The 19,556-nt window shown below is 50.4% G+C and overlaps 1 protein-coding gene across 3 annotated transcripts in view; it reads left to right on the top strand.

The window, feature by feature from the left end:
* Positions 1 to 254: 254 nt before the first annotated feature.
* GPR55 (G protein-coupled receptor 55) overlaps positions 255 to 19,556 on the top strand; it is a 44,425-nt gene continuing 25,123 nt past the window's right edge. The window contains exons 1-3 of one of the 3 annotated variants that reach the window (XM_086719900.1): positions 13,372 to 13,671; positions 14,306 to 14,428; positions 18,483 to 18,731. The gene's annotated coding sequence lies outside the window, so the exon portion shown is untranslated. Of the gene's footprint in view, positions 388 to 13,371; positions 13,672 to 14,305; positions 14,429 to 18,362; positions 18,732 to 19,556 lie in introns of those variants that run through there. The other 2 variants (XM_086719902.1, XM_086719901.1) reach the window with 2 other exon arrangements.

Here is a 19,556-nt window from a genome sequence, read left to right as displayed (position 1 = left end):
AGCCCGAAAGAAAGCGGATTGAAAGCCTGGAGGCGTTGGAATGGCTCCTTGCCCCTCTCCCAGGGCAGATAAGGCTCTGGTAAAGCAGTTCGCCTGGATTCAGGCCTTTGTTAAGGAGAACAAGATGCTCTGCTCTTTCAAAACCGTTACATTCTCCCTGCGTGTGTTTGAAAATGGTTACTTTTCCCTCCCCGTGCTTGACGCCTGGAGAAGTTTCCCTACTTTCACAGTGAGAGCCTGGTGGGGCTCCTGGAAGTAAATAAACCCTGGGCAAGTATTCCAGGGGCTTGTAACCTTCAGGCTAGTCTGCACCCAGCCTCTAGCAATTCATCAGACTGCTTGAGGGTTCCTACGGATTGCCGGCTCCCATGGTGACTTCTGTTCCCGGTGAGTCTCGCTTCTCTGTATTCCCCCCTCTCTCCGGATTTCGGGCTGGTGCTTCACCCTATGACCTCATTTCTCCAATGCATCTAAGAAAAGCTGTTGACTTGCAGCCTGTTCACGGTTTTTTTCTCTTGAGGTTGGAAGTAGTTGACCTCCCAGCGCTCCACATGTAAGAGTTGTCTTGCGGTGGCTTTTTGTTATTCTGAATTATAGTTTTGCCCTGCAGTTCCATCTTCCTACTAATTCTTCTTTGTTTCCTTTTTAAAGGCATTTCCCCCCTTCTGCTGAAGACTATAGGGAAACAGACATGCAGTAACAAGCGTAAGAAGCATGAGAAAGTTATAAAGGCCCAGAATCTTATAAACTGTCTCAGAGTAAGGACTTTGTGGTCTGTGATTCTGACTTCCCCTTCTGGAAATTTGTCGAAGCCTCAGTAACTTCTTGTGTATCTGGCCTTAGGGAAGGTGGCCACTTCTCTTGCTCTGCTGACAGGGCATTTCTTAGCTTGGCTTTCTCAAAAAGTGTTTCTTGTGTGTTTCCTTGTCTCGCTGTTACCTTGTAAAGTTTGAGGCCCCAGGCTCAGTCTCTGTCCTTGAGAGCCATCTGCAGTCTTGCACAAAGCCAGGCTGTGATTCGGACTCTGGGAAAATGGACCGTCGGTTGAACTGCATTCTTTCCCCCAGTTGGTTCGGTGTAGAATGAATCACCTATGTCACTAAAAGGCCACTTACCAGCACATAAGCCCAGGCATGTGTCCACGTGTTGATCCTCTGGGCCTGGCTTTAACAGGGACAGATGGCTCTGAAGAAGAGCTTTTCTGACTCTGTCAACTAGAAATTTGCCCACACTGTCAATGCGTGTTTATTGTAGAAAGCTTGGGAAATACAGACAAGTATAAAGGGGAACATAAAAATGATCCATGATCCCACAGTCACTATTTTTAGTCCTTTGGCCTTTTTACTATGCATGGCTAATACTCAGGGGGAAAGGATGAGGAGTTCTCTAGGAATCAGCAAAAAAATCAAGGACAGCTACTACCCGAATTGTTGTATCTATATACAAAAGAGGATAACACAGTGGTTTAGGAAAGTGGCCGGGCAGGAACACAGCCTTTTTGGTCAGTTGTGTCCGGGTTCCAGATCTCAGGTCTGTCACTTACGGGATGACCTTGGGCAAGCTGTCTCTCGGTGTTTCAGTGTCCTCATCCGCAAAACGAGACTAACACCAGCTAGCCCCCGGGGGGTTGGAGTTAATTAAATGATCTCGTGTACCTAAAGTGCTTTGTACAGTGCTGGGAGCAAAGTACTCATTAAGTGGATCTATTGGAGGGAAAGAAGCGTGAGGAGAAGGAACCGGAAACTGTGTACCGACATGGTGCCTGATCATACTTCCAGCCGACGATTTCCTGCCGTTTTAAATGGGATTTATGGCAATTAGAGACCCAGGTTCCCAGGTTCCAGCGCGTCTTCACAGAGGAATGCCAGCTAATAAATAAAGGAGGAATAATAGAATTGGGTAATCACCATTCTGCAAAGACTCCCATAATGACAGATTCAGTCAACATCATCAACCTTTGCCAAAGCCATTGAGCAAAGCACCGTTGGGTACGGGATGTTCACGTGGCATGAAAGTATCTCTTGGCAGGTTACGTTTTGGTAACAGGGGAGAGTTCTGTCAGACCTCGCCTTAACTAGACGTGCAAAATGAGCTTCATAAATAACGGGACAGACTAACATTATGTGCCTCCTGATGTGATCTATTAGGAAAGGGCACAACCTCACCTCGGTAGCATCTTGCCCCAAATAGTTAATCTGAATTATATCATGAGGAAGCCACTGGGTAAACCGAGATTGAGGGATAGTCCACGAGACTCTTAAAGAATGTCAATGTCGTGAAAGACCATAAGAGGTGGAGGGACAGCTCTACGTGAAAACCCGTTAAACAGTGTGGGAACCTTGACTGGATGCCACATGGTATTTTTTTTCCAAAAAGGATATAAATGACATTTAGGAGATGATTGGGGAAATTTGAATAAGGACTGACTATTAAATAATATTATTGTGATCCTGCTATTATCGGGTGTGGTGATGGTATTTTGGTTATATAACAGAATGTCCTTCTTTTTGTAGAAGCAAGTCAAGTATTTAAGGGTGAAAGTGAGCTTGTGTGTGCAATTTACTTCCAAAGTGTTCAGCAAAAAAAGGTGTGGGTATACACATATATGTGTATATATATAAAATTGGTGACAGGTAACCAAGTATTTGTGTCTTTCAAGTTTTTTGCAAGTTTGATATTTACAAAAACTAAAAGTTCATAATAAAACCTAGCTTCCAGATGAATGCTAGGACAAGACTTCCCACTGGCCTAGGCATTGGGCGTCCCTCCTAAGGAAAATTAGAGAGCATTTGGTGTAAACGCTGAGGCATAATTTTTTCTGGTTGCATTTTCCTGTGTGTCTCCTTCCTCTTCTTCTTTTTAAAATGTTTATTTTATTTTTGAGAGATAGAGCACGAGCAGGGGAGGGACAGAGAGAGAGGGAGACACAGAGTCCGAAGCAGGCTCCAGGCTCTGAGCTGTCGGCACAGAACCCGACGCGGGGCTTGAACTCATGAACCATGAGATCATGACCTGAGCCAAAGTCGGATGTTCAACTGACCGAGCCTGGTGTTCTTTTCCTGTGTGTCTTCTTTATGAACATCTGGTCCATAAAAGGTGAAGTGTAATCATTCTCTACACTTGAATTGTGTTTGGTCTTGCTTTACAGTTCCAAGAAGATTTCCATTGAGCTAATGTTTCAAAGGCCCCCAGGTAGTGATACTACTAATGTGTCGCTATATTTGGGCACTGGGACTGTCTCAAACAGGCTCAGGAGAGGGTGCAGTGAGAAGAAGCCTTGTTTATATTGTGGAAATTTCACAATTATGTGGGAAGAACAAGGCGTCTGTGTGACAGCCGCTTTCCTTCCCACGAACATCGGATCCCCTATCATACGTGCCCCTAACAATGACTCAGACCTGTTGTCACATCAAGGAAATGCAACAAGTGGGAGGTTAAGATGTTTTTACTGGGTGATGCCTGAAGAAATAACACATAACAGCTAGACGACTAGCCACGTAGGCTGGTTTGTATTGTCTTACACGATGTCAGTAGCGGATTCCGAATTATTCTTTTCTTTGCCCCTCAAAGCAGATGGAGATTATCATTTCACAGGAAGCATGACTGAGATGGAATGTCAGCTCTTGGTGACAGAGGAAATTACTGTCACGTAGTACATGGAGAAGGATAGTGGAGGGAGTTCAAAAGATGAGTCTGTCGCCTACTGCAACTGCATCAGTGACTGGTGTATTAGGTTCTTTTTACTTGCCAGTTCCAATTATTTGCTGACGACTGGTCTTGGAGGACTAGGTTAAGAAGGACTCCTGGCTCAGGCAGGCAGAGTGCGGTAGCTGACTAGTGATGTTTGTGTTACGATTAAAAAATATATATTTATTTATTTATTTTGAGACACAGAGAGGGGGGCATGGGAGAGGGAGCTTGAGCAGGGGAGGGGCAGAGAGAGAGAGAGATAGAGAGAGAGAGAGAGAGAGAGAATCCCAAGCAGGCTCCACACTCAACCCGGAGCCCGGCTCGGGGCTCAATTCCACAACCATGAGATCGAGACCCGAGCTGATCAAGAGTCGGACACTTAACTGACTGAGCCACGCGGGTGCCCCTGTGTATGATTTTTGAAAGACTACCTTGGTTTGCGTGTCACGCTCGCCATCTTTGAGTTCCCAACACAGACTACACTGAATGCTTGAGAAACACTGAAGCCTTCAAAAAAGCATTTATTGGGGCGCCTGGGTGGCGCAGTTGGTTAAGCGTCCGACTTCAGCCAGATCACGATCTCGCGGTCCGTGAGTTCGAGCCCCGCGTCGGGCTCTGGGCTGATGGCTCGGAGCCTGGAGCCTGTTTCCGATTCTGTGTCTCCCTCTCTCTCTGCCCCTCCCCCGTTCATGCTCTGTCTCTGTCCCAAAAATAAATAAACGTTGAAAAAAAAATTTTAAAAAAATAAAAAAAAGCATTTATTAAAGTAATGGATCATAACAATATCTAATATTTGTGAAGCATTTGCAGTGGGCTGGGCAGTAACCTAAATGTTGTGCATGGATTAACTTAATCGATCCTCACCACTATTGATGAGGTAAACGCCATTCTGATGCTCGCGTTGCAACCAAGGAACTGAAGCCGGCTTCCTCAGGTCTTTGCTCACCTTGCCAGTAAGCTTTTTCTGGTTATTGTATTTCACATTTCAACCCCCATCACCCTTCTCTGCTTTAGTTGTCTCCTTGGCACCTGCCACCCTCCTGACCTTGTATATATGTTAGTTAGTTATTGTCTGTCTTCTCTCCTTGGAATGTAAGCTCCTGGAGGGCTGGGATTTTTGTTGGTTGGATGATTTGGTTGGGTTTGCCTACTGCTATATTTCTAGCAAAATTTCTTCCTTTAAAAATATTTGTTTTAAGTTTATTTATTTATTTAGAGAGAAACAGAGGCAGTGTGAGTAGGGGAGGGGCAGAGAGAAAGGGGGAAAGAGAGAGAGAGAGAGAGACAGAGAGAGAATCTCAAGCAGGCTCTGCACTGTCAGCACAGAACCCGATGCGGGGCTCTAACTCACGTCCTGTGAAATCATGACCTGAGCCAAAGCCAAAAGTTGGACGCTTAACTGACTGAGCCACCCAGGTGCCCCTCTGGCACCTTTTCTAAGTCACTGCCTGGCACTTTATAGGTGCTCAATAAATCATTGTAGAATTAAAGAATGAGGCTTAAAGTAGTTAAATACCTTACCCCGAAGGTCATATAGCCACTTAGTGTGACAGGTGAGGGGGCAGGGGAGAATCTCATGGTTGGCTTTCTGTTGGGCAGTTGAAAAGAATACCAAATATGGCAAAGAGCCCCAGAGACCACAGAGAATATGAGGTTTACAGATTTTGAGAGGAAATTGGAGAGGAAGGGGCTGGTCTTCCAGCCAAAGAGGCTTCCGGACTGACAGAGCAGGAGCATCTTGGGTATGAGGCGCTAGGTTGTCCACACTGGGGGGGGGCTTCCACTGAAGAGAGGTGAGGCTGGAAATTGCAGCCTGCTGGGATGGAGACAAAGGAGGCTTCCTTTGGAGGAGGCCTCCAAAGGAGGCCATGTGGGTGCCCAGGCTGTTCACACTCACACTCCTCTCTCTGAGGATTTTGTTTTTTGTCTCAAGAACAAATAAATTGGGAGATGTTGACAGTGCACAGAAGCTACTAGGAGGCTTCTGCCAATGACGTGGAAAGAAGGGAAATAAGACTGTTGTCCGAAAGCTAGGGGTTAAAATCAACCGATAATGGCGTCTAAGAGCCCTAAGTTAAGTTTCCTTCAGGAGACCGAATGGCTCCTGGGCCAGAACAAGGGCTTGGCTGTCATTGTGAGAACACTGAAAAAGGACAATTGTCACGGATGGGCCACTGGCAGCCCCATCTACACTCTGTCGGGGGTGGGCTGGGGGAGACCAGGCCCGTGGGTATGCGTAGCCTATCTGATGCCAGGGGAGGCTCTTGTGGACGCGATTGTCAGGCTGTGTAGCCATGGTTGGAAATAGTCAAATCACAGAACTTGCTCAGACGCCTTCTGGTTATGATTTCACTTCCTGGGGATCTCGGCTCAAGTGGAACAAGGCCTTCTCATCAGAAGGTCCTGCAGCCTTGGGAGCTGTGGTTCTCAGAATGAGCTTGGCTAATGTGAGCTCCATGAGGCCTACCCATCAGATCTCTGAGCCTCCAGGCCTGCAGGACCTCCCTTGGGAATCCCCCCAGGGCAGGTGGCTCCAGGAGACCTGGGAGACCTGGTCATGTGTAGATTCAAACTTATTCACCTCATGGTCTTTGATGAGGTCTACACGGGGCATATGTGGCCTGGACGTTTCTTACCTCTACAGCATCCCGGGTGATCCATCTTGCCTTCAATGCTCTCATTACAGTCCCAGGGACCCAAGATACACAGACTTTTACCAGGTTCTCTTCCCTGATAGCATCTGTGAAGCTGTATCAGTTTTCTTTGGCTGCTGTAACAAATGACCACATATTCAGTGGCTTAAAACACCATAAATTTATTCTCTGACATAGGTCACACTGGGTGAAAATCAAGAGGTTGGCAGAACTGCATTCCTTCTGGAGCTTTCTCCAAGGGAGAACCTATTTTCGTGGCTCTTGAGGCGTCCAGAGAATGCTCTGTTTGTGGTCTTTGGCTCTTGGCCCCTCCATCCATCTTCAAAGCCAGCAGCAAAGGGTTGGGTCCTTCTCACATTGTACCCCTCTGACTTTCTCTTCTCCCTCTCTTCCACTTTTAAGGACTCTTGTGGTTATATTTGGTCCACCTGGATAATACAGGCTACTCTCCCTATTTTTAGGGCCCGCTGATTAGCAACCTTAATTTCATCAGTGTCCTTGATTCCCCCTGCCGCGAAACATAACACATTCACAGGTTCTGGGAATGGGTATGCGGATATCTTTGTGGGGAGGGTGTTATCCTGCCCACCTCAGAAACCCTGAGGAATGCCCCATGGTCCACAAAATCTTCCTGGTTGCTGCTGGTCACTTCAGCTGGCGTCTCTCCTTCCTCACCTCTGGCCACCTCAGAACTAGCTTCTCTGGGGTGTCCATTCTCCTTGAGAGCCCAAGGGTGGGCGCAGGCATCACCCCGATTCCCCAAGGCTCAGTTAAAACAGGATGAAAAGATCACCATAACAACTGGCACCAAGTGTCCTCTTAGCCAGGGGAGCATCTTGACAACTGTGAGGGCAGAAGGTGGGACCTGAGGGTGGAGGTGTCAGCGTGACCCTGGGTCACAACTCAGGGGCTCGAGACGGAGGGAGGAAGAGATAGATAGAGAGAGAGAGAGAGAGAGAGAGGAGGGTCAGGAAAGCAGTGGGGTGAGAGAAGCCTGCCAGAAAGAGGCTGGGGCCCATGTGGAAGCCGGCCTGAGGCTGTCCCCTAGGGACAGAGTGGCCGTGGCCATTTTAGCTGGGGACATGCTGGACTGAGAAGCCAAGTTTGTGTTTCTGGGACATGAATCCTCCCCATCTCTCTGTAGCCCCCAAACTTCAGAAATGCCCAGAACACTGATGACTGCCTGTGGGCGGGGAGTCTTGGCGGAACGTTGGGGAGAGGCTAACAAGCATGGTGGCCAGAGGGGTTCATGGAGGTGTCAGCCACCCCTGCCCTGGGAACTTGCAGAAAATCTGGGAGGGCTTTGGCCATCTGTAGTCCATGGAACAGAACATCCCACGGAGGGCTTTCCTTCCCCAGACCCTTGAGGTCCAGAAGAGCCAATCTCACCTAGAGCTCAAGGGATGGCTAGAATCCAGCTGACTTTGAGATCTCACAGCTAAAGCCAGGCTGTACCCTTCAGCCATACATTTCTGAAGGTATGGGGATAACAGGAGGGCATTCCAATGTGAAGAACTCTCAAGGTGGTCACCAGGTTTTCAGGCTCCCTGTGCCCAAGCTACCCTACATCAGGCTTCCCCCTCTCTGTAGCCTAACAGTCCCCTAGAGGACTCACCTTTGACCATGTGGTCTCTACCTGAAGTCCAGTAACCCCCTCTGTCCCCAGTGTAATCTTCTCAGGGCCCAACAAAAGGGAGAAACGTTCTTTCTAACTCTCCCTTCTTAGATTCCAGGCCACTCCAAACTACATCTAGTACAAAATGGAACTGACAGATGTTTGTGTTCCTTGGGGTCAAAGAGTAGGTAGGCTATTTTTAAGGCTCTTGATACATGTTGCCAAATTGCCTTCAGAAATCACCTGAGAATGTCCTCCCTACAGTTCTGCCGGCACTAAGGACTGCCATTGAACAAATCTCTGCCAATTTGATATGAAAAAAAAAAAATCTCATTTTCATTTTCAGTCCTTTGCTTACATGCGAAGAAATATACACACTATCTCTTTTGAATGGGATGAGTAATAATGAAAAGCCTATTTCAAATGTCATTAAGCCTCTATTTAGATATGAGACAAAATTTCAATTCATATGAAGAAGGGAAGGTGCTGTTATCTGTACAACTTTTGTTTTGAGAGTTTGGGCTGGGGGAGGGAAAGGAGAAAAACAAGAGGAAAGCAAGGAAGAGGAATGAGAAGAGCAGAAGAAATAAAAGTGGGAAAGAAGAGGTAAAAAGGCAAAACCTCAGAATTGACAAAAAAACGGGGTTTCTCTTTTTAAATGGAGTTCAGAAAAGGAAGAGCAGGAAAAAAAAACTGTACAAATTGCTCTTTCCATGGGCTTCTTCAAATAAATTGTAAGCAGTGCAATGAGCTAAAAGAAAAAAAAGAAAGAAAGAAAGAAAGAAAGAAAGAAAGAAAGAAAGAAAGAAAGAAAGAAAAAAGAAGCCTTGGAGATGTCAAGTCCAGCACGAGCTCTGTGACTGTGCTCTTATCCTTCACACTGGAGCATGGCTGGCTGGCTTACGTCCCAGGTACAGCCGACTCAGGTTCAAGGTTGGCTGCTTCTGCACACCTCACAATTTCCATCTCCCTGCGTGGTTGTTTCCCACTGCCGGTGTCAATGCTTTCACTTTGCCATTTTCCATTCACAGTCATAAAACCGTAAAGACGTGCCTCCGTGAAATAGTCCCATGACCGGCAAAACCACAGTGGTACAGGCCAAGAGGGGCAGGTGCACTGCCAGCTGTTGGACGCCACGCAGGTGCTCCAGGCCGTAGTTCAAAACGCAGATTTGTCTCTGGATTGGGTGTTGGAAAGGGGTGGAGGGCATGGGTCTGTGTTGCGGACAAGGGTGATAGGGCTGTTGGAAAGTTGAGTCTACCAAAATCAAATATGGTGAAGTTGAAAGCAGATTAGGTCAACCACGGTTAAGCATCATTAACCTATGATGATTCTCATTTACTTTGTGGGGCTCATTCACGTATGTGACGGAGGGGTTTAGTTTGGAAGCATGTCTCAACCCTGGTAGAGTCCTGAAAGGACCACACTGAGCTCCCACCTGGCGTGGTGCTGACTGGCCCAGGACGTCCCCGAGGGTCTAACGGGCCAGTCCTGTTTGCTTGTGTCTCTGCCAGAGCAGAAACTCTGCCCGGGCTGCAGCCGGACCCGGGTGTGGTTTGCTGCAGGACCTCACCCTGCCTCCGCGGGACCCTGTGCCCAGCTGCCACCACAGTCAACTCCTACCAACCTTCTTTCATGGATTTCTTCTCTTTGCCCGCTCCCACTGACCTCGTGACATCTCAGCCCAGTACTTTAGGATGCCCCTCTTCTGTGAAGGACACTTTTTTAGTTTATTAAAGTTTATTTATTGAGGGGGGAGGGAGAGAATGCGTGGAGGAGGGCCAGAGAGAGAGGGAGACAGAGAATCGCAAGCAGGTTCCATGCTGCCAGCAGCCGAGCCCGCTGTGGGGCTCGAACCCACAAACCATGAGATCATGACCTGAGCTGAAGTCAGATGCTTAACCGACTGAGCCACCCAGGAGCCCCAAGGACCCTTTTTAATGCAACCATCATGCGCCAGCATCATAGGAAAGAAAATTGAAAGTCACTTTATTTATTTATTTATTTTCAACGTTTATTTATTTTTGGGACAGAGAGAGACAGAGCATGAACGGGGGAGGGGCAGAGAGAGAGGGAGACTCAGAATCGGAAACAGGCTCCAGGCTCTGAGCCATCAGCCTAGAGCCTGACGCGGGGCTCGAACTCGGGGACCGCGAGATCGTGACCTGGCTGAAGTCGGACGCTTAACCGACTGCGCCACCCAGGTGCCCCGAAAGTCACTTTAATATCATCTACCACTCAATCCATACTCAGATATCCACCCCCCCCCCACTCCCGCCCCCAGCCTCCTGGAAACCTGCTGCGTCCTCAGGCAGCTGCCTCCCTGACCTCCCTGACACTCGCTCCCGCTCTGTGTCTCTCAAATCCCAGCCACGCAACCCCACCTCCCCCTAACGCGGGGCTTTCCTGATCCCCCCGCCCTCCACCGTGTTTCTGCACAGATCCCCTGAGCCTCCGGCTCTTCAGTTGTTCTCTGTGCTTTGTTGGTGACCAGGATCGGCTAGCACGGAGAAGAACCCGGGGCCGGGGCAGCAGGCACCGTCCGTCCTTCCCTTGGAGGCCGGGGGAGGAAGGAAGCGGTGCGGGCTCCCGCAGCATGGTGAGAACGTAGGCCTCGTTCGGCAGAGGAGGATATGGGGGCATCTTATCTGTTCAGGTATCTCCCTTCCGCACCAGGCAGCGCCTGCGGTTGGGACGGAGCCTTAATTCAGCACCGCACTGCATCGGCGGGGCCTAGTGGGGCACCTGTTGCCCGCAGGGCCTCTAGAAGGATTCCTGGCGTGAGCATGGGCCGGGGGGGCCCTCTGTGGCGACGCTGGGCCAGTGGCCTGTGCCTGAGGGGTCGTGATGAGCGAGCCCGATGTAAATTTGTGACAGGGCATTCGGTTATATTCTTCCCGCTCCTGAGAAAGTCTGCACCTCCTGGCTGACATCATTCAGTGCTGAGTCATTCTCGGGGCTCCCACTTACGCCGGCATCCTCGCTCTCGCCCTGAGGAGGAGCCCTCGTGCTGTGGCACAGTCATCTCGGCTGTCGGCTGTGGATGTTTCCCTCTGAACTAACCGCAGTGGTTACTGGAACCATGTCTCCTCCAGTCCCCTCCGCGAGTTTTCTCCCCTTCATCTCTAAACTTGGGGGGTTTCCCCGGGGATTCGAGTCACGCTCATGAGGCCGGCACACCTCCCAGTCCCCAGACTCAGGTGTGATGGGACCACAGGCGGCTTCAGTTTTTCCAGGATCTAACTTCTGTTCTGAGGACCCCGGGCTTGGTTAAGTCAGGATTTCTCCTCTTTCCCCAGGATTGCATGAGTGCGGGGGTGAGGCTGTGTAGGGAGTGCGGGGCCGGTCAGACTCCAGTCCTTGAGACTTCTTGGATCCATGCTGAGTGACATCCACAGAGGTGGCCTGGGCCATCAGGTCCCACAGGCTGTGTTAACCTGTCCCCATTCCTCCCAGCTTGGATGCTCAGCGGCTTCCTGCCCCTTCACAAGCTCAGGGTTCAGCTATGGCCCCTGATGAAGAACCCCAGAGCTGACTGGATGAGGCACCTCATGGTTTTCCACCCACCTTTGGGTGCACAGAGGTCAGACAGGTGCTCCCATGCCGGGCTGGGCCGCTGGGGTCCCTGGGAGGCTTGACACGCTGCCCCGGTCTCTACCTGGGCAGGGGGAGCATCCCCACCGCCCTCGCTTTCGGATCCCCACACTCCACTTGGGGCTCGGTGAAACCAACCCCCCGGGGCTCTGCTCCCTTTGTGGCAGACAAAGGGGCTCCCTCTCAACGACCTGCCAGCATCTCGGGGTGTTTGCAAGGGAGCCATTACCGTGAGGCAAGTGAGGCCAGGAGGGGCGTGGAGGTCAGCAAAGAGCAGGCAGAAGACTGACAGTGGCCTCGGGGCCTTGACAACTGTTGGACAGAAGCTCTGTGCCCTGTGGGGCCAGAGTGGCCATGATCCAGGGGTGGCCCGATGGGGTTCAGGATTCCTCGGGCATTTGCTAGGGGACAATGAAGGATCTAGAGGAGAGTCTTGAGGGTCAGCTGCTCTTGGGAGGTGAGTCCACTAGCTGCCCCCCCCAACCCCCAAACAAGGTTTCCTAGTCCCGGTTGTTAAGCTCACAGTTCTAGGAAAAACCATAAAGTCACATGTGGGAGGGATGTTGATTCACCCCTTTCCACATGAGGTTTGCCCCGTCCGGTGTCCAATCTTAGGTAACTTTCATCACTGCCCTGGGCAGCCTTCTCCAGGTCCTTCCTGGAACCCCAGTAGCCCAGGGATGTTGCTATGTGAGTGACAAATGATGAAGGTGTCATAGCGGAGAGGTTTCTTGCCTGACTCTTCTCACTTGTCCTTACTACTGGGCCTGGGGGGGGGGGGGAAGGCAGGCAGAACAGGGCTGGCCTGGGGCACCCCATGCCAGGCTCACCACGTCCCAGCCCAGAGCCCGAGGAGGACTCAGCTCTCCAGGCTCTTGCTTCTTGACTCCATCATTACCTCTGTTGTCTTGACCCCCAGCTCCCTGGGCCGGGGATGCCCAGAGACAAACATGGGACCCCTGTCCATTCCAGAAAATTCCAGAGTTCAGACATCTCAGTTCCTGAGTCCACCCAAGCTCAGAGACTGGCTGAGCCTCTTGATTCCCCCGCGGAGGGACTCCTGGGGGAGGGAGAATGTGCACAGGAAGGTGGGGCCACGCCAGAGCACCAGCTAGGCAGGTCTCAGCAATGTCCCTGGAGGGAACCAGCCAGGATGCTGTGCCCCCCAGGCCCCTGGATGGGGCCTACTGGGCTGGCTTAGGTTGTAGAGAGGCTTTGCCCTGGGACAAACACACCTATTTCCAGCCCAAGCGCTGCCTCTGAAGGCCTCCGTGAGGGCCTCGGTTTCCTCATCTCTGCAATGGGCACAGCTGTGCTGCAGGCAATTCTCTCTCAAGAATTCTCCGCCTCTGAGGTCACAAGGACAAATCCTAAAGCAACACAGGCCGATGGACCTTAGATTCCAGAACCCTGGGGTCAGGTTCTCACCTGCTCCCTGGCAGCAATGAAGAAAAAGCAGCCCTACTATTACCCTACCCCCCGGCACTCCCCCTTCCCCTGCCCCTTCCCTTGCCTCTTCCCCCCTACCTGCTGCCCTCCAGCCCTGCCTCCTGCAGGCCCCCACTCTGAGCCCTTGGCCCGGCCCTCCTCCTGCTGGCCCACCTTGCCTGGCCAAGCTCCTGCCTCTCACCAGCTGGCCCCCTCCTCACCTGGACGCCCACAAGGCCCACTGTCCCCACATGCTCCCTGGAGTCCCCTGCTGCCCCTGCTGCCCCTGCCCTGACAGCCCCCCTTCCCCACCCTACCTCCCCTTTTGCTGCCTGGCCTCCCTCTCTGCTCTTCACTCTTCCTTTGCCCTGGACCCCCCTTCTGGCCCTTGTCTGGCCTCCAGCCACTTGGGCAGACTGCTCAGCCGCCCCTCCTCCCCTCCCACCCAGTCACCTCCTCCCACCATCTCCCCACCCTCGGGCCACCCTGCAAACCGTCCCAGGGACCTGGCCCTCCTGCCAGTGGGCACCTGGACCTCTCGGGGCTCCGTGAGTGGGGCACCTGCTGGGCGCAGGGAGCAGCACAGGCCTGGCAGGTGTGGGGCAGCCTCGAGGGCCCTCCGGCGCTCCAGGAAGCCCCCATCTCCAGAGTGAGCTCTCAGCCACGTGGGGGTCTGGCCTGGGTCACCGGGTAGGTGCCCTTCCTCGGGATCGGTCTGCAGGCCAAGGAAGAGGTGACAAACAGCTTCATGTCCACACTTGAGCCCCTCCAGGCTCTCAGAGTTACCACTGGGAGGGGGTGGCTGGGCTCAGTGGACTCAGGGGATCTTTCCCTGCAGGGCCGTTCCCCGCCCTGGGGCCAAGCGGGCTGGCCTCCCTCATTCAGAAGGGGCAACGGTGCCCTGTGCCTGGTACACACCCCGTTCTCCAAGCCAGCCTCCCCGGGAGACAGCGACCAGGGTTCCCTATGGCAGAGGGAGGCTGTGGCAGCGGGGGGAGGGGTGTATGGTGCTGAGTGCTGGGTTGGGACCCTTCACTGAGCAAAGCACCCTGCTCACTGAGGGTCCTGGCCCCTCAGAGGGCAGCTGCTTAGCTTTGTGGTTGTGACCGGCCATCAGTGTCCTGCTGTGTCAGGACTGTGCTCCTGCAGCCTCCCTGGGCCGGCTGTAGGCTCCTGGGTGTTGTGGGAGAGAATCCCAGCTGGAGGTGAAGGCTGTCTTCGGGGGCTTCTCTGAGCCTCCCGGGCCTCCTGGCCTCCGTGCTCTGCTCACCTCCCTTCCCTGCAGGCCCCAGTACAGCCAGAGCTATTCCTGTTTTCCACCCAGGACAGAAGCAAGAACAGGCTAGACCAGCCAGAAATGGGGGCATCCGTGTTTGTACTCTCCTGTCTGCCCGGCTGGGCCACACAGCCTGAACTGTGCAACAGGGATACTGGAATCCGGAGGAGAGTAAGTGGAAGATTCCAGGTACTCTTTTGACTTGATCCTCCCAGTTCCTGTGCAACAGGAACTGTGCAATGTCCTCTCCTGTAAGAAAACCAATGACCCAGCTCCTTGGAGCCACGGGGAAGGACTCCCGTCACCTAGAGCACCCCAGCCTCCCAGCAACGTAAGCGCCGGGTTCTCAGAGGCTCAGCCGGGCCCCAGGGCTAAAAAGGGCTCATTGTTCGCTGGTCCATCGCTGTCCATCTTGCAAGCTTGTTCTCTTAGGACAAGCTTCCAAGGTGCACGCTGCTTGCTAGCCCAGGTGGGGAGATGGGAATCACGTAGCCGACTTTCCTTCCCAAGGGCTATTTGTAGGTAACATTTAATGAGCTCTTAAGAAAGGCCAGGCTCTCCTGCTTTAACTGGGAGTTGTTTACGGAGACCTGGAAGAGAGGCAGCGGGAATCAAAGTTCTTATGAACAAATGGTTGGACGTTGAGGCCTTATTTCCTCTCACCCAAAATGATGTCCTTCACGGCTCAAGAGGAGCAAAAAGAAACAAGGCCATGAGACTTCATGGAGAGCTTATGGCTGCCCCAGTGCCTTGATGGTGCCTGGGTACAAGGGCCCAAAGCCTCCTCCTGCTAGGGATTCTGTAGAGTTTCATAGTTTCCGGAACTGGGAGGATCAAGTCAAAAGAGTACCTGGAATGTTCACTTACTCTCCTCCTGATTCCAGTATCCCCAGCACCAACCAGTTAAAGTACCCCAGCCTTTCTTTCCTTCAGATGAGACGCCCTCAGGAACGAGCAAATGTTTTTCAACGCGATATGAAATATTTGTTAAAACCATTTCCTCGAGAAACGGGGCCAAAGGCCAAGGTATGCAGGGCTGGCTCAACCATTTTTCGGTCATCTGGTTATAGAAGGAGAACTTTGATCGTACTTCTTATATATTTTAGGAGTAGTAAACAGCATTACATGGTCTTTTGTAAAGAAAACCGATCCCGTCTGAAGCCCAGCCTGACAGCTTCCCTTCGAGAGGAAGCTCGGACAGTCCTTGCCTGGCTAGCTTTTTATGTGAGGTTTTACCTGAGCACCCCCCCCCCATTCCTAATATGAGAACAACTAACCAAATTTTAAAGGATTCAGACATCTTGTCTCCTGGATAAATTCTCTGTTTTATTTGGTGATTTCATCAGCAGCTACACTGCGTAGTTTATAGATTTTGAGAGATTAGCATTCATATTCTCCTGGATGAGGACTCTTGCCACGTGATTTTTTTTTTTTAACAAGCCAGGGCAAGACTTTTCAATGGGTTACACTTTTACCCAGAATCCACACACAAACAATTACAAATTGTTACATACTATGTTTTTATTTAGTGTTTCCAATATATGTCATATTTTTCAATATATATCAACCTAGAATCTGGGCCATCTTATCCAAGGAAACCAACTGAAAACTTGTTAAGTTTGTGTTTAATTTGTTAACATGTGTTTTACAATTTATTTTTTTTTATATTTAAAGGTTTTAAAAATGTTTATTTATTTTAGAGAGAGACAGAGTGCGAGCTGGGGAGGGGCAGAGAGAGAGAGGGGGAGACACAGAATCCGAAGCAGGCTCCAGGCTCCGAGCTGTTAGCACAGAGCCCGACGCGGGGCTCGAACCCACGAACTGTGAGATCATGACCTGAGCTGAAGTCGAACACTTAACTGAGCCACCCAGACGCCCCTGTTTTACAATTTCTTACCAAGCTTAGGAGACCTGAGGTCTGGCTCACGTTTAGACCAAAGAGTTATATAGGAAGAATCATCATAAATATTACTTACCACTTAGTCTCCAGGCAAACCACCTAATCAGCCTATGGTAACTTGGATGCTAAAGAAGATTCCGGTAATTCATTTTTGTGTTATGACAAGCTTTGACCAATTTATCTTTAGGGATCATGCTGGACTCAAAGTTTTCATAGACAATTGATTTCTGTAAGCTGAAACCTACTTCTTGATGCTTTCCTTGCTGCTCTGAGTGAGTAGGACCACGAAAGGCATCGCTGTCAGTAAGATGTTCTTGATTTCCCCTCCCGAGATTTAGTACTGGCCCCTCCTCACTTCAAGGCTCCTTCATGTATTGACTAGCCCTTCGCCTTGACCTTCCTTTGCCTTTTGTGACTTGCCTTCTACCTCTGACCAGCTCCTTTCTGTCTTCCCGGGTTCCAATCTGTCCGCCTTTTACTAGTTCTCTTCCCCAGAGTTAGCTCCTAGATTATTTTCTTACACTCTGAATTCTTTTCTACAACCCTGCAAGCTTTCTCCACTGTCCTCACCCTGATGACTCCTTCTTCTATATCTCCATGGAGAGTGGGTGGCATCTTTGGATACCCCAAATCCTTGGGTCCAAAATGGAACCACTTTCTCCCCAGTCTAATCCTGGAACCCAATGCTGCCTCTCCTTTTGAATTCCCCCGTGACCCATCCAGTCCCAACGTCAGAAACCTCAGAGTCATTGTGGACTCCACAAACAACCTCCTTGCTCTCACCTAGTTCATTTTGGTCCCCTGGTCTCCTAACCACTACTGGAATCCACATTTCCTTCCACCTGTCCTTCACCCTCAGTTCAGGGACCATCTCCTCCAAGAAGACTTAGAGTATAAAGCAAGTTTTATTCATCTGTGTATCTCCAGTGCCACGCATAAATGCTTTAATGCTTTATCAGTGAACCGGAAACATCGTACTTAAAGTTGGATCTTTCTGAAATGGCAAATTGGCAGGAGTGTGTCCCCCAGCGTCAAACTCAAGAAATAGGACTCATTCTGCTTCTACAAAGAAGATATCTGTAAACACTTGGGATGGTGACTTTATTCTCTGTGGGTGACTAGATTTAATGTTTATTTGCCCATTTTACAGAAGTGTAGGGAAAGACTATTTCCTCTTCTCGCTTGCATTTTCTCTCCTGTGTGTTTCCCATTAAATTGTCAACTGCTTGTTTATTTGCATAGTTGTCATCATAATAAAAAATTCCATCCAAGTGTATTTCCTTCAAGTTATGGTATAGCTTATATATTATTCCATTTAGCTACAAATCGAATACATTTCATTTCATGCAAGGTACACCATAATTAACCAAATGTTCACTATTGTAAGCACTGTGATTTTCATTGCTCATATGTAATTCTCCATAGGATTCATTCTTCAGTTGTTTGTTTTTATTGGGTTTGGGACGCTTTGAAAACCAAATGACTCTTGGAATGAAGGCTAAAGGAATATTTTCAAATTTTTCAACTGCGTCCTGAGGTAGCCGGGAGGTCTGGGGACTTCTCCTTGCTTGGCCCTGCCATGAGTAATTGGATTATGCCACACGGTGGAAAACTGACTATGTCAGTGTCACTGGCTCAGGCCAAGTTTGCAAGTCTCCTGGCTCTGTCCTCTCTGGGGGTCTGCTGAACGATCTGTCACCTTTTCTCCCGCTAAGGGCCCTGGGCATGGGGTGCTTGGGATGCCGGGACTGCCGATGGGGGATGGACAGGTGGCCACGAGTCAGCTGTGCAATAATGGAGCTGCATAGGATCTAAGGGGGGTTCAGGGTGTGCTTCCCTGGGAGTGCTAGCTCTGTGTGTGTGTGCATATGCGTACTTTTTCTGACTTCAGATCTCCTTACACATTTGTGTGATGTGTGTGAGTGTGATTTGGTGCGATGTGATAAATACCTGTACAGTAAAGCATTGGATTGCGAATGACTTGTTCTGCGAGTGTTCCACAAGACGAGCAAACATTTATAATACATCTTAACTTGATGAACAAGCCACGTCTTGTGATACAAGTAGTATGGGGTGCCAAATGTCGCATGATCACAACCGAGCCAACGGTTCTCTCTCTCTCCCTGAGGGATTGTGGGTGATCATCTCCCATACTAGGATGCTCTGTCTCAGGCTGTGGTGTTTGGCAGAAATCAGTGATTTTCAGAACGTTGGAAGGTGCCCACAACTGGGACTAGTGTATTTTTTGTCACTTCAAAGCACCTACGGACAGTCCTTTGCTTTTCCAGACAAGAGTGAGCTTAGGAATACTTTGCTTCATTCTAGGTCAGGCTGCCTGCAGAGAGAGACCCTTTCCTCCGCTACCTGATTGCCAGTTACATTAAATACATGATAAGAGTTTATTAACACTGTACCGTAGTCAACATCCGTTGATACGATGGCCCCCATGCAGAAAAAGATTCCACCGAGCCGATAACGGTGCTTGTATTAGTGATAGCGAAAGTCGTCCTACACAGCAACTCTCCTCTCATCTCCCTCACAACCAGCCACAGAGGCTTTCACAGCTAAGTGCAGGTTAATTTGTTTATTTTTCTTTGTATCTTCTTTATTATTTTGTATTATATTACGGCATTGCGGTCACTTTTCTATGAATATTTTTGGGGTGTGGAACGAATCATACGAATCATCTGCATTTCCATGATTTCTTCTGGGGAAATTCGCTTTGATGTACAGGTGCTTTGGATCACAAGCGTGTTTCCGGCACGAAGGATGCTCGCGAACCAGAGTCTTACTGTATTTGGATACGAGTGTGTCTGTGGGAGAATGAGTGCACGCGTGTGTGTGTGTGTGTGTGTGTGTGTGTGTGCGTGCGCGTCCTTGGAGGTGTGTGTGTGAGGTGGGGGTGGTCCCTGTGCCTCTGTACATGTGTGTTTGGGTGAATCTGTGTGCGTTTCTAGGTTTGGGTGTATCTCTGGGTGTATACGTGTGTGGGGGGGGTACGTGCCCCTGTGCGTGTGTGTCTAGGGGTGGGCGTGCATGATTCTGGCTGTAAGCCCGTGAAGATCTGAGGGAAGACCACCACACGTAGCACAGTGATTCTGGACTCAGGGACTGAACTAATTGGGCAAAGCCCCCTTGATGGCAAGGTGGGATGCTGCCCGTTTGAGGCTCCCTAAGAGCCATGAAGAAGGAAAGACTTCCTGACGGAGAAAATATTGAGCAGACACATGGAGTCCCATCGTCCTTTGCTGCCCGGGTCCCTCATCCGCACAGGAGGCCCGGCTGGGGCTAGGGGAGGCCGCCGGCCCGGGGACCACACACCCTCCTTTCCACAGGGCTGCCTCGTGTAACCTGAAGCCCCCCTTCTCTGATAGGTTCCAGACCTTCCCACATGCTGAC

The sequence above is a fragment of the Puma concolor genome, chromosome C1 (genome assembly GCF_028749965.1).
Source record: "Puma concolor isolate L17-30 chromosome C1, mPumCon1.1.hap2, whole genome shotgun sequence".
NCBI lineage: Eukaryota > Metazoa > Chordata > Mammalia > Carnivora > Felidae > Puma > Puma concolor.
The sequence above is the reverse complement of the archived record's forward strand: the minus strand, read 5'-3'. Positions and strand labels throughout refer to the sequence as shown.